General features: G+C 45.0%; 1 protein-coding gene across 9 annotated transcripts in view; it reads right to left on the minus strand.

Moving 5' to 3' along the window:
• The window catches only part of KCNN3 (potassium calcium-activated channel subfamily N member 3), a 163,298-nt gene that overhangs the window by 44,089 nt on the left and 103,864 nt on the right, over positions 1-15,345 (minus strand). The gene's annotated exons all lie outside the window — the stretch shown is intronic.

Here is a 15,345-nt window from a genome sequence, read left to right on the forward strand (position 1 = left end):
TGGAAACCAACCTGTCTGTCTGTCCCCCTCCCCTAACTCCTCCCCATGACCCCAGAGAAGCTCCCAGAGACTCCTTCGTCCACTGCATCCCCAGCCTGGCTCTGTTTTAGGGGAAGCAGCCACCACCGAAGATGCTTGTTACATGTTGCCAGGCAACAAAAATGCTGCCTGAAAACTACAACCCACCTCTGACTCTTCATAGGACTGGAAACTGGCAGATGAGAGGAGCCTGCCAGGGAACAAAGGAGAAGCAATGAGAGGGAAACGATGGAGTTGAGCAACCACAGAAGGCAAAATGAAAGAGCCCAGACAGTTGTGTAAAGTGCCAGAAAGCAAACAGATGGGGAGGAAAAACTGACTCACTGAAATTAGGCAGACAGAGAGAGGAGGCATGGAGGAAAGTCCTCCGCGTGTTAAGTCCTCGAAAGGCCTCCTTTATTTTTTTCATTTTGGCCAAATCTGTCATGAGTAGAGACAAGCCTGTTGATAAGGAAGATGATGACAATGATGACGATGATGATTCCTTAGGTGAACGCTAGTCTACTGCTGACTTCTACTTTTATCCGATGGGTGATTTTTATTAGATATCCCTCAAGCAATGGCATAATTCTCCACAGACTTTCAGAAAACATAATTATCCTCTAAAACGAAGATCTACACTGCCATTAGCACCATCAGCTCACCCAAATATAGGGCCATCAGCTTGTTAGCCGAAGTGACCTTGGACTCTGGGATCTTCAAGCACTGAGCAGATGAAGGAAGGAAGGAGTGATGTTCGGGCTGGACAGCCATGCCCAGCTGGCAAGGGGACCTCGGAGAATGGGAGTGCTCCAGGTGGAGGACTCTCCGGGTAGCAGCCCTGGGCCAGCGGTGAGACCCTCGCTCGCTTAGCTCCCAAAGCCTCCAGTTCCTAATTTCTAAAATGGGAAAATTGCTCCTGCCCTGCTTACTTCACAGAGTGCTGGGCCACAGAGGAGAACCTGTGTAGAATGAATGGCCATGAAAGAAGATAGTGCTCCTTATTTATTAGAAACCAATTCCTAGCCCCCTACAGAGGCTGGGCCCTGTAGCAGACATTATCATACAGACATGCCCTCTGCTGCGGGCGAGTCAATTAAGCAACTCCACACTATGGTGGGGGAGTTACCCCACTGCTCTTGGCCTCAGTTTTTCCATCAGGGAAATGGAGATAACACCACAAAGCATTCCTATGAGGACGCTGCATGTCAGAAGTTTCTCCTCCCTCGGCCTGTGGTCACCCTTGACTAGGCTCCGAGCACCCGGCTCAGACTCACCTGCCTCCAGTTCTGCATCATGTGGCCTCAGGGACAGGCCGGGCACCTCAGGAATCTATCGTCTAATTTCTGAAATAATGAAAAGCCTCCAGACACATTTACTCTCTAAATAAAATCCACAGTTTAAATTATAAACAAGACAATTTAAGAATACTGGTAACTAAGTGGGAACAATTTCACATGTTAAACTTGACAAAATAATTATAAAGCTACTACTCAGTTAACTATATTCACATCTACTTAACTCAGTAAGTTTGACAACATAGATGTTTACTTTATTAAGTTGGTTATACATTTTCTCCAAAAAAGTCTAGCCAGTCACCAGACCCCACCCCACCCCTTGAAAACGCACATCGTGGCATTCAAGGACAATCAGCCGCTTCTGCCTGTACTTTGTAATAGGCAGTGGCTTCCCACTAAAAATCGCTGTTTTTCTAGAACACCAATCACAATTCCTTTCCCAGGTACCAAACAGCATGACCTCAAAGAAATTAGAAAATGACTGCACAGCCCAAAATGAAAGAAAAACTTTGCATCTTACGTTCTTTCTCCTTTTGTCCCAACACAGCTTCACTCTGTAACACACCTCCCCAGTGGAACACATACCCCAAGAGCCCTGCCACAGGCGATTGGGGTCCCAAGGGCCCAGGCCTCCTCCACTGCCCTGCAAGTCAGGGCCAGGGCAGATCATGAGCCTCCTTGAGTCACCACATCCTCATCCACGAAATGGGGACCGTGGGCTCCCCGTCCTGCCTGCTCACTTCGTAGGGTCGTGGTGAAAAACAGAAGAGGATGTCCTGTGTTTTAAGTTTCCCCCAGCTGTTCAGGTCTCCTCTTGTTTGAACTTCATAATCCCCTGGGAAGTAGGTAGACCAGGCTTACCTCCAATCTACAGATCCCAAGAAAGAGGCCCAGGAAAGGAAAGGGCTCAGGGTTTATCAGGAACCAGCCACAGTCGCAGGCGCTTATTTAATAGAGGGCAGGTGACTTGCCCAGGATCGCACAGCTGGTCCATTGTCAAGCCAGGCTATGAGCGCACGTTTCTGACTCCAGGTGCCATGTTCTGTCCCTTCTGTGAGCAATAAAACCTTACATGTAGGAATGCAAAGTATCATTATTACCATTGTTGCTGATGTTACTAAAATTGAACCAAACTGGTTTTATCATGGGTTGACTGGAATTGCATGATGGAGGGCCTTGGTCACTAAATTTAAAAATATGGACTTAATCTTCTAGAGGGAGCAATTGAAGGTTTTTGAGGGGTAACAGTAGGAAGGGTAACTGGAAGCCAGAAAAGCTACTTCTGTAAACTGGTGTAAGATGACACGGATCTGTGTCAGGGAGGTAGCAGGAAGAGATGACTTTGAGCGACATCACAGAATAAGAACCATAGAGCTTGGTGCCTAAATAGAGGGCTGGAAATGGGGCTGGGAGCGGGCATAAGGATGCGGAATGATTTGAGCCTAAGAGATAGTTGTAGCTCAACAGCATTTCTCCTCTTGTTCATTAGTAAGAGCGCCCAGGAATGAGCAATGATTACCAATAATAAAGACTACATTTTCCCGCCATGTGAATGACCAACGGACGTAAATAAAAGTGACATGTGTTACTTCCAGGAAATGTCCTTAACAAGAAAGAAACAACCTTATTTTGTCCATTTCTCTTTCCTGATGGCTAAAAAGTAGGTGGGATGGTGGGAGCTCCAGCAGCTTTCTTGAAGTATGAGAAAGAAGCCATGTACCAAGGATGGCAGGGCAACAAGGGAGAAGGAGCCTGTGTCCCTGATGATGCCATAGAGCAGCATACCTGCTATAGACACCTTTCCGGACTTCTTTGGCGTCAGACAGAACTTCTATTTTGTTTAAGCTATTGTTGTTTTGGGTTTCCCATCACTTGCAGCCTAAAACGAATACTAATGGATAAAGTTCCTGAGAAAAAGAAGACACAAACAGAGAAGCAGAGAGAGAATTTAGGGGCAACATGATGAGTTTGATCACGGATTTGATGCGTGGGACATCAGTACAGGAGAAGATGTATATAAAACTTGGCCTGGTGCAGGGATGTATTCAAGAACTCTACACTGCCACCACCACCCTTCTAGGTCACTTTTGTCTTTTGCCTGGCCTGCTACAGTAGCCTCTTTGGTCCTCCTAGTAGTTTTCTTGCCACCTCCAATTTACTCACAAAGACGCCAAAGTAATATTTTTAGAATGAACCATATTGTATTACTCTCCTATTTAAAACCCTTCAAAGGCACCAGGCATGGTGGCTCACACCTATAATCCTAATACTTGGGAACCTGAAGTGGGAGGATTGCTTGAGGCTGGTAGTTTAAGACCAGTCTGGGCAACATAGAGAGACTCTGTCGCCAAAAAATTTTTGTATTTAGCCAGGCATGGTGGCTTATGCTTGTAGTCTCAGCTACTCAGGGGGCTGAAGTGGGAAGATTGCTTGAGCCCAGGAGTTAAAGGCTGCAGTGAGCTGTCATCATGCTATTGCCTTCCAGTCTGGGTGACAAAGTGAGACAAGAAAGAAAGGAAGAAAGAAAGAAAGAGAAAAGAAAGAAGAAAGAAGAAAGAAGAAAGAAAGAAAGAAAGAAAGAAAGAAAGAAAGAAAGAAAAGAGAAGAAAGGGAAGGAAGGAAGGAAGAAAGGAAGGAAGAAAGAAAGGAAGGAAGGAAGGAAGGAAGGAAGGAAGGAAGAAAGAAAGAAAGAAAGAAAGAAAGAAAGAAAGAAAGAGAAAGAAAGGAGGGAAGGAGGGAGGGAAGGAAGGAAAGAAAGAAAAGAAAGAAAGAAGAAAAGAAGGAAGAAAGGAAAGAAAGAGGGAGAGAGGGAGAAGAAGGGAGAAGAAGAAAAGAAGAAGAAAAGAAGAAGAAGAAGAAGGTGATGAAGAAGAAGCAGGAGGAGGAGGAGAGGTGGAGGAGGAGGAGAGGTGGAGGAGGAGGAGGAGAGGTGGAGGAGGAGGAGGAGGAGAGGTGGAGGAGGAGGAGGAGGAGAGGTGGAGGAGGAGGAGGAGAGGTGGAGGAGGAGAGAGAGGGGAGGAGGAAGAGGAAGAAGAAGAAGGCAAAGAAGAAGGAGGAGGAGGAGGGGGAAAGAAGGAAGAAGAAGGAAGAGGAAGATGAGGAGGAGGAAGAGCAGGAAGAAGAAGAAGGAGGAGGAGAAGAAGAAGAGGTGGAGGACGGAGAGGGGAGGAGGAGGAGGGGTTGGGGAGGTAGAGGAGGAGGAGGAGGAAGAAGAACAAGAAGGCAAAGGCAAAGAAGAAGAAGAAGACAAGGATGAAGAGGAGGAGGAGGAAGAGGAAGAAGAAGAAGAGGAAGAAGAAGAAGAAGAATGAGGAGGAGAAGAAGAAGAAGAAGAAGAAGAAGAAGAAGAAGAAGAAGAAGAAGAAGAAGAAGAAGAAGAAGAAGAAGAAGAAGAAGAAAGAAGAAGAAGAAGAAGAAGGAGAAACAACAAGTAAATAAAAGGTTAACTCTTTAAAGGCTTTCCACTGCACTTAGGTTCAACGCCATAACGTGGTCCTCAGGGCCCTTCACTTTCAGCCTCCTGCCCCCTTCTGCAGCTCAGTCCCTGCCACAACCCCCCTTCATCCGTTTACTCTCCTTCCAGTGACTCCTTCCCCCTGGCTCCTTGCCAGCTCAGGGCCTTGGTGCAGTCTTCTCCCTCTTCTCAGAAAGCTCACCCTTTTGGTCTGTGAAGGGCTCATTTCCTCTCATCCTTCAGACCTCAGCTGAAGCATCACCTCCCCAGAGAGACCTCCAAGCAGGCCCCAAATGAGTAGGATCCCTCTCCAATGCCATAAATTTTTTTAAAAAAAGAATCATTGCAAACTTCTTTTTTCCTCTTTCATAGTATATATAATAGATTTGAAATTATCTACTTTTTGTTTCCTTACTTGTTACCTGTCTTCCCTGGTAGACTATAAGCTCATGAGGGAAAAAATCATGTGTGTTTTATGCTTTAAGATATATTTAATTCCTAGCACAGTGCCTGGTGAATAGCAGAGCTCCATACCTATACATAACAGTATTATTATTTAGCAAGTCTCTCATGAGAGCACTGCAGCTCAGAGAGAGGCGTGGCTCAATGCTCCGCTTGGGATGCATGGATGCATTCCTGTGAGAATGCCTGCATTCTCCGGAGCAAGCATGATGAAGGGAAACGGCAGAGGAGGGAGAATGTCCAGGTAAAGGACAGATCTGTGTAGGAAATAGGGTATGGGGGGAATCAGTATGAGATGTGTCCAGAGAGCAGGGGAGATCTCAACTCAATCTGTTGAGAAATCCGCGAGAGCCTGAGAAACTAACTATTGCTTTTATCCGCAGGAAAACTAAGGCAGAGAGAAATGGACTTCAGGCCAGCCCTCAACTCCCTTGCTAAAGCTGGGAACAGGACAAGAGCCTCTTGTCTCTGAGTCCTGGCTGGTTCCCACATGGCTGAACCACCCTTCTGGCCTTACTGAGCTGTGGCTCTTATCTGGTAGTGGCCACGTGGAACAAGGGTGCAAGTTGCTCCCTGCAGGATTCAGGCTAAACAAGGCCCTTGCAATTGTATTGAAGAAAAGTTAACAATAGAGCATGGGGCTATAGAATGGAACTGTCAAGAGTGCCCAACCTAAACAGAGATGGGCCCTGGGTTTCACTCCCTAATTCCTAGGCCATTATGCCTGGGAGCCCTTTGCCCTAAGAATATGGGCTACTCTCAGGCTGCATTAAAAGGAAAATAATGCTAAGAAAATGGGAGGATGACTAACACTTGGCACTATGTTCGTTCTGGGGCCTTCACTTCATGAGGACACTGATGACCAGGGAGGAGAGTGAGCGAGAGGGTGGAGTCTGATCAGAAGTCCTGTGACAATGGTTGAGGAGACTGGAGACCACTGGGTTGGAGCAGAGAAGATTCAACCTGACTTTGGATACTCAAGGGACCTTCAGTGGAAAAAGAAATACCCGGCTGCTTCACTGGGTACTCACCGTGTGCTAAATGTTCTACCCTGTGCTAAGGGCTTTTTGTGAATTATCCCCTTTCCTGGCCCAACGTCACCTGCTAGTAAGAGCATAAGCAAGGCTCCAAGCCCACATCTGCCCAGATGTCAATGGCTTAACCGCCAGCCTGTGGTACTCGAACTTCTTTTGTGTGGACCCAGAGAACTGAGTTAGGACCCAAGACAGAAACTACAAGTTTTAACCAATATTAACCAATAATAAGAAGAGATTTCTAAGTCAGAGCTGTCTGCAAATGGATTGGATAGTCTTTTAAAGTAGTATCCCAGAGGGTGTTCAAAAGAGGCTGCATGACTCTGGTCAGGTTAAGCACAAATGCAAGGTTAATGGTAGAACCGGGGGTCAAACTCAGTTGTTCCACCCTGAGTTCAGGCAGTCCTGATCACAGGGTGGATCCTGTGCTGGTGCGATTGCTACTGTGTACTAGGTGTTTTCCCCTTGGCTCAGCTGAAACATGTTTAAGATATTTAAAAGGAGTTTTACTAAGCTCTGTGCCCCCTCTATTGTGGGAGTGTCAGAGCCCATCTGGGCCCGTTGCAGCATGTCTGGCCCTGTCTGAGTGGGCCCGCAGGGGCTGTGTTACCAGGCAGCTCCCAGGTGCCTTTTGGGAAAACAAAATGACCAGGTGTGTTAGGGCCAGCAGGCTTCCAGGGCCACTACTTGAAGGCAGCCAGGGGACTTTGGCTGCCCCTTAAACTCTGTGCAGTGGGGGCAAGCAGGCATCCAGACTGAATGGAACGAGGTGGGGTACTCAAGGAATATGGCATGTCTCACCCATATCCCCTCTCAGCTCAGCCTCTGGGGGACTGGGGCCAAGTCTCAGGGAATAGAGGAGTCTGTATTAAATGGAAGGAGAACATTGTTTTGTTTTTGTTTTTGTTTTTGTTTTTGAGATGGAGTCTTGCTCTGTCGCCCAGGCTGGAGTGCAATGGTGTGATCTCGGCTCACTGCATCCTCCACCTCCTGAGTTCAAGCGATTCTCCTGCCTCAGCCTCGTGAGTGGCTGGGATTACAGGTGCTCACAACCACAATGGGCTAATTTTTGTATTTTTAGTAGAGACAGCGTTTCGCCATGTTGGCCAGGGTGGTCTCGAACTCCTGACCTCAGGTGATCCACCCACCTTGGCCTCCCAAAGTGCTGGGATTACAGGTGTGAGCCACCAAGCCGGGCCAAAAAAAATCACATTTTAAAAAACCCTTCCAGCAGCTGCACTATGTGAGCCAGGAATGCAGGGCTTTACCCCAGCTTGGGCGGGGGTCCCGGGCTGGCAGTGGAGGGCAGGGGAAGCACAGCGGCGTGAAGAGCTGCACTCCTGAGAGCCAGCCTAGGACACCAAACTCATGGAAAAGGGGCCCTGTGGAGCTGAGGTGCCCGTCCTTTGAGGGAGGGGTCTGCACCGGAAATGTAGGGCACAATGGGATCACGAGGGGCAAACAAAACAACCCCAAAGTTGAAGGATGGAAAAGCTGACAGAATATGGATTTCCCGCTTGACTAATGTCAGCCCACAAATAGATGTGGCTGACGTCACTTACAGGAACCCCTTCCTTTTCCTTACCTCAGCCCCTCCAAGGAGGTGGGTGGGGGAGCGGGTGAGAATGAAGCCCCATGCCCTTAGGCATCCGTTGTAGGAAAGGAAGTCACTTCTCTCCTACACACCCAGCATGGCACTAACTGTCGCTGTGTACCATCTTTGGCAGACAGGAAGGAATTCATTCCAGTGACAAAGGTCAGATAGTCCTCCCCAGTTAGAGAAGGAACCCTGGCATTTAACTAGGTCTCCCTAAGGCAAAAATCCTGGAGACAAAAGACACTGGTGACTTCCCAGCAGAAGAGAGTGAAGGGAAACCGAGGTTTGGTGTAATGCAGTAAATAATTTGGGGGTTGACTTGACTGAAAAAATGGAATGGTTTCTCAATGCAATATGGATTTCACTTTGCACCCACAGTCTCAAACTTAGTGCTTCAGAATGCAAATTTTATGGAAATTTTGCTTGTTTTACCAGTTTCTTTTTTATTTTATTTTCTCTCTCTCCCACTTTCTTTCTCCTCTCTTTCTTTTCTTTCTTTCTTTCTTTGTTTTTGAGACGGAGTCTCACTCTGTCTCCCAGGCTGGAGTGCAATGGCGCGATCTCGGCTCACTGCAACCTCTGCCTCTCAGGTTCAAGCGATTCTCCTGCCTCAGCCTCCCGAGTAGCTGGGATTACAGGTGCGTGCCACTACGCTGGCTAATAATTTCCCTATTTCTTGATTCTCCTTTCTAAGAGATATCAGCCATTATTTATAATAGCTAAGTCATGTATAATTATTTAATATAAAAGTACGAAAAAACTGCCACTAATGAGCAGTTTAAGTGTCAAAGGGCACAAAAATACTGCCAATGAGGAAGAGGAAAGAACGGCTGAATACGAGATCACATAACGAGAAAGCGGCCGCGGAGTGGGACTGGAGACTGTGAATCATGCAGGTGAAATCAGAATGGGATCCCACTCGAGACAGGAGCCAGGAGCTAGCAGCAGCCCTGGAGCCGCCGGCCCAGCCCTGAAGCCGCTCCGGCTGTCGCCACAGCGAGAGGGAACCTGAACGCTCTGCTCCTCCATGGCGAGTCCCTGCAGGTGGGGACACCGCCCACCCGGCCCTCCCTGCGCCCCCTGGCGGAGCGAGCTTCGGCCTCTCCCGGGCCCCGGCCTCCCCACGACCGCCTGGCCGCGCGGGAACCACCCGCGGACTCGCGGCGTCTCCCCACCGGACCCCACAGCACCGCGGGGACGCAGATCCTGGCCCGCCCGGGAGGCTACTGAAGAGCCAGTGGAGCCTGCCTCGATCACACGTCCCCTGTGGAGCTCCACCTGCCCTCACGCCGGCTCAGGCGCTCCTGTAAGCGGCCGGCCGCAGAGAAGCTCCAAGGCAGGCGCGCGCCCGCAAAGGCGCCCCACAGCCCTGTCCACCAAGGCCACTGGCCGACGGGTCGGAAGAGAGCCCTTCAAGACGGAACTTGCATTGCGCTTGTTAGAGAAAATTATATGTACTGAGCCATTCAGCTTTACTTTCCACCCCGCGTTGATGTAAAACATGAGTTCCTATGGAAGATGAGGGGCTTTGTCAAGTGTGTAAAAACAAATGCTACCTCTTTCCATTAAAAATCTATATATGTATATGCATTCTCATTGTTGAAAATACAATAAAAAGTAATGAAAAAAGTCACATGTAACATCATGAGAAATCAACTTAATGTTTACATGTATGAAAATCACATGTACACCTTGGGAAGCTGAGGTGAGCGGATCACCTGAGACCAGGAGTTGCAGACCAGCCTGGCCAACATGGCGAAAACACATCTCTACTAAAAACACAAAAATTAGCCGGGCATGGTGGCGCACGCCTGTAATCCCAGCTACTCAGGAGGGTGAGGCATGAGAATAGTTTGAACCCAGGAGGCAGAGGTCGCAGTGAGCTGAGATTGCGCTACTGCACTACAGCCCAGACGACAGAGCAAGACTCTATCTCATAAATAAATAAATATTACATGTAACACAAAGAAATCAATTTCATGTTTCTATGTATTTTCCAAGTATTTCTGCATCTATCTATAAATTGGTAATATCCTACATAATGCTATGTTGTATGCTCCTTTTTCAAATATTACATCATGAATATTTTCCTACCTTACTGTAATTTTCAAAAGGTTGACTTTCAGGCCGGGTGCGGTGGCTCATGCCTGTAATTCCAACACTTTGAGAGGCCGAGGCAGGTGGATCACTTGAGGTCAGGAGTTCAAGACCAGCCTGGCCAATATGGAGAAACTCCGTCTCTACTAAAAATACAAAAACTCAGCCAGGCATTGTGGCAGGTGCCTGTAATTTCAGCTACTCAGGAGGCTGAGGCAAGGTAATTGCTTGAACCTGGGAGGAGGTGGCTGAAGTGAGCCGAGATGGCACCACTGCACTCCAGCCCAGGCGACAGAACGAGACTCCGCATCAAAAACAAACAACGAAGAAACAAACAAACAAAAACGAAAACAAACACGTTGATTTGATTTTTTAAAATTCTTGCTAACTACCCATCATATGGATGTGCCATGCTTGTTTAACCATTTAAATCCCAGATGTTTACTTGGTTTCTCATTCTTTTCTATTATAAACTGCACCATGCAGAAGAGGTTTGATGTAAATTGATTATTCTATTAAAATAGCTTCCTAGAAAGAGAATTCCTGGATCAAAGTTACAAACTCAAGGCTCCTGTGACAAATTGTTAAATTGTTTTCCAGAAAGGTGGTCTAATTTCCTTCTTGCCCTCAGCGTAAGACAACCCCATCCCCCTCCACGGCCAACAATAAGAAGATTCTCCAGCACTGAGTTATATTTATTTAAAATTTTGTCAACTCCAGAGGGGAAAAAGTAATTCTCCTTGTAATTATAATTTGCTGTTCTTTGATTAGCGGGACTGAATATGTGTTGTGTGTTTTATTTTATTGGCTTTTTGTATTTCTTCCTTTGTAGTTGGCCTTATCTTCAGACTATTTTTTTCACTGGGGAGATGAGTTCTTCTGATTAGTTTCTAAGACTGCTTTTTATAATAGGGATATTTACCTCCTGTCATGTTTGCTGCAAATACTTTTTCTAGCGTAACATTTGCTCTTTAAATAAGTTCATATTTTTTGAAGGACTGAAATCTAAAATTGTGTGTATGATGTAATCAAACACACCAGTTTTTTCCTTCATGTTTCTTCTGAGATTTTTTGCTTAGCAGTTCTTTCTCCTCTCAGGGCTGATTAAATATTCACGTTGTTTTCTGGAGCTTGTTCATGGTTTCTTCTTTTACATCTGACTTTTTAATCCACCTGGAATTTATTTTGGTGGCTGGTGAGAGCTAGGGTTCCAATTTGATTTTTCATCCAAGCTTCCAATTTCCCCAATACCATTTATTGAATAATCTATTGCTTCCCAGTTGGCTTTCTTTCTCGTATATTGGGTTCTAACATAGTAGGGTTTATTTCAGTGTTTTCCATTAGGTTTCATTGATCTGTCATTACTGATTTTTCAGTAATGCCAGAGGGACTTAATTACTTTTAGTTTTATAATACATTTTAATATCTAGTAGAGAAAGCCCCCTCAATGGTCTTCTCTTTCAAAAAAAAGTTAAGCTATTCTCACTTATTTATTAAAACATCCTAAGAATCAGTAGTTATTCTCCATTAAGATTTCTAATTTTGTGTTTTCTTTCTTCTCAATTAAATTTATATTTTAGAAGTTGGTATCTTTTGGATTTATAAATTATGTTTTTCTGGTTTTTAAATTCATTAATTCCTATCTTTGCCTTTGTTATAAAGTTAATCTTCCCTCCTGAGGTTTGCTTTGTTCTTCTAATGGATTCAATTATTTTCTCTGTTCATTTTTTTCTGTTTTTATTATTAAAAACGGGGTCTCCCTATGTTGCCCAGGCTGAGGCAGTGGCTATCCACAGGCACAATCATAGTCCACTACTGGCTCGAACTCCTAGGCTCACGCGATCCTCCCACCTCAGCCTCCCAAGTATCTGGGGCTATCAGTGCACACCATTGTGCCTGAAAAACTTTAAGGATATTTTTCATCTGAGTACACCTGAGTACATCCTGAGTTTTTACATATAGGGTTGTCATTGTTGTAATTTTCTAATAGCCTTTAATGGTAGTTTTGAATTCTCTGTTGTGATTGAGGAGATTGCTTTAAAAGTTCCACCAAAAAGTTGTCCTTTAATTGGAGTTTTATGGGCTTGTGGTCAGAGAATACAGCCTGAGCAATTTTTCTGATGTTTTGAAATGTGTGACCAAGAAGTTGATTGATTTTTTAGTGTTCTCTGGATGCTTAAAAAGAAGATGTATTATTTGTTTATAGGCTACAAAGTGCTCAATTAATTTAAACATTTAAAAATTCAGATTATCAATCTCATTTTTTGTATAAAATTCACAGTTTTACTGTATATAGCACTTTTATCCATATTAAATGGTTCTTTTGGACAATTTAATGATTTCTGTTTTGAATTCATCTTGGTTTAAAATGAGAATTTCTGTTCATTTGCCATCTGATTTGTACTTACCTAATAAATCTTTGCTCTTCATTTATTTTTGGGTCCTTCTGTTCTAGGTACTTCTTTTGTAAATGGCATGCAATTAAATTTTGCTTTTAAATCTCATCTAAGAGACATTTACTTTTAACAAGGAGGTAAACATAATTATGTTGACTGTTATAAATTTTAAGTTTGGTTTTCTCTGATCTTCTTTCATACCTTGTATTGAAATTCTTCCTTCCTGCTTCCTTTATTTTTTGTCTTAGCTATGTGGGCTTTGATGTGGCATGGGAGGTATATGTTTTCAGGGTAGGGAAAAGGCTCTCAGGCTGGTGTTGAAGTCTCAAGTCTGCTGGCTCTGTGGCCTGAGGCACATCGCTCAACCTCTCTATATCTCAACATCCTCATATATAGTATGGAGATACAATCTCATAGAGCTATGGCATGGATCGAATGAAACAATACATGGCTGATGCTATTGTTATTCTTGTTATACTTGTAAAATTTTGCCTGCGGTTCCTTTAGATTTTAAAAAACTATTTCTCTGATTGCTAAAACTGAGTAGTAGGGCTTTATTTTAAAATTCTCCTCTACATAAGACAATGCATCTGGCATGCTTTTACTAATCCCTTCTAGCCTTCTCCTCTCAAACTTTTAATCTGAGGATTTGCAACCCTCTAATTATTATTGAATTATTGCTTTAATTTCATACATCTACTCTTTCCAGAATCTACTTTTTCTTTGACATTAGAATTTGGAGTTTTGCAACCATGCATAAGTTTAGTCTTGATTTCATGTTTGCCTGTGTGAACCAATATCTACCTGTCTTTCTTTACAACACTTCATTATTAAGATCTTAATTGTGATTCATTCTTTGGTCAACTGGCAAACGAGTTCCCCCCAAAAGTGTAGGTGGTTTACCATCTGAGCCCAGAAAACTCCAAGAATGACTTTTGTTCCCCTTTGGTTGCCTCATTCAAATGACAGGGTGAATCCAAATTTAAAATGCTGTGGAACTGTTCTAATGACTCTGAATTTAGGGTTCCTGAGGGAGAGTCAGCTCTGGGATGCCTGTGTGCCTCTAGGATTGTTTCACCTTATGACTCAATAAATTTTCCAGAAAAAGAATGTATCGGGATATGTCTAGGGATGGCTCCTCCTGTCCCCCACATTCTAACTGGAAAAGAGAAATCCGTTTCGATCTGCCTACTCTGATCTACCATCCCCACACACAGCATCCCCTTACCTAGGCCAATTCTGAAAATGTTTACTTTGTGTATATTTCTGATTATGCTTTTATCCAAATTGTTGTTTCTTCCTCTGAAATAACTCTAATTCTTAGATTGCACCTGGATCCTATAGCCTCCAGTTCTGTCCTATTCATCCTTTCTCTTATCTCTTCTGCATTCTGAGAGAGCTTTAAATTTTTTAAGTTTGTCTCCACATTCCACATTTTAAAAAATGTAGTGCCATCACTGTGGACTTTCTTTTTGCTAAAACAATTTTAGTTTTCTGGAACTCTGTGCTTATGTGAACCAGATACATTTTCATTTCACATCTGCCCACTCTTCTCTATCATAAGGATCATATATATTCTGGCACCCTATTAGAGATGCCCAAGACTCTTCTTTCTTTTTCCTTCTTTTTTTTTTTTTTTTTTGAGACAGGGTCTCACTCTGTCGCCCAGGCTGGAGTGCAGTGGCGTAATCTCTGCTCACTGCACTCTTGACCTCCCAGGTTAGGTGATCCCCCAACCTCAGCCTCCTGAGACTACAGATGCACCACCACTTCCGGCTAATTTTTTTTTTTTTTTTCAGAGATGGGTTTTTGCTATGTTGGTCAGGCTGGTCTCAAACTCCTGACCTCAAGTGATCCTCCTGCTTTGACCTCTCAAAGTGCTGGGATTACAGGCGTGAGCCACTGTGCCTGGCCACCCAAGACTCTTCTAATGTTGCTTTTTGTTTCTCATAATTAAACATTTTTCAGGAATCTTCAGGATTATAATTTTTTCTCTTCCTTAATGCTGCAGGTTTTTCTCAAAGGCCTCCAGCAGGATACCTGTTGCCTCCCCACCCACCCCCCCATCCCCCCTCCACACCCCCTCTCCCCCCCCCAACCAGCCATCCATCTCTCAGCCTGGCACCAGCAGGGGATTGCTACAGGCTGCTCCTTCCCTACAGGAGGCTAACTTCTCACTTCTCCAGCTAGAGGGCAGGGTTCCTGGGTCTAGCAGGCTTCATCGCATGTGGTAGGCTACTTTCCTATCCTCTCTAACTAGTCCTCTGATATCATAAACCAGTGGTTTGCTAACTTTTAAAATCATGGGCTCCTACCAGTTAAAAATTTTTTGAGCATGCCCTCCTCCATTATACATATATTTATTATAAATTACAGACATGTGTTGCTCTCTACCCATTTATTAAATACTAGCCAGGCTATATGTATATATATATGTAGAAGTTCTGATCATTTCTTCCAGTAGTCCCGTGGATCACTGTGCCCGTGCCCCACATTGGAGGTTATAACTCAAACCAAAGCAGTCCATGAGGAACCACAGTGCCTGGCCCCACTCTTCCCAGGCTCTGCTCAGTTCTGCTCAGCCTACAGGGTTTAGCTTGCAGGCTTCCATCAACCCCACGTAGGGTGCTTCATCTCTGTAATGACCACCTTCCTACTGTTTTGTTTTTGGGGTTTATTTTTATTTTTTTTTTTGAGATGGAGTCTCGCTCTGTCGCCCAGGCTGGAGTGCAGTGGCGTGATCTCGGCTCACTGCAAGCTCCGCCTCTCCGGGTTCACGCCATTCTCCTGCCTCAGCCTCTCCGAGTAGCTGGGACTACAGGTGCCTGCCACCATGCCCGGCTAATTTTTTTGTATTTTTAGTAGAGACGGGAGTTTCACCGTGTTAGCCAGGATGGTCTCTATCTCCTGACCTCGTGATCTGCCCCCCTCGGCCTCCCAAAGTGCTGGGATTACTGGCGTGAGCCACTGCGCCTGGCCATTCCTACTG

The sequence above is a fragment of the Symphalangus syndactylus genome, chromosome 12, assembly GCF_028878055.3.
Source record: "Symphalangus syndactylus isolate Jambi chromosome 12, NHGRI_mSymSyn1-v2.1_pri, whole genome shotgun sequence".
Lineage (NCBI taxonomy): Eukaryota > Metazoa > Chordata > Mammalia > Primates > Hylobatidae > Symphalangus > Symphalangus syndactylus.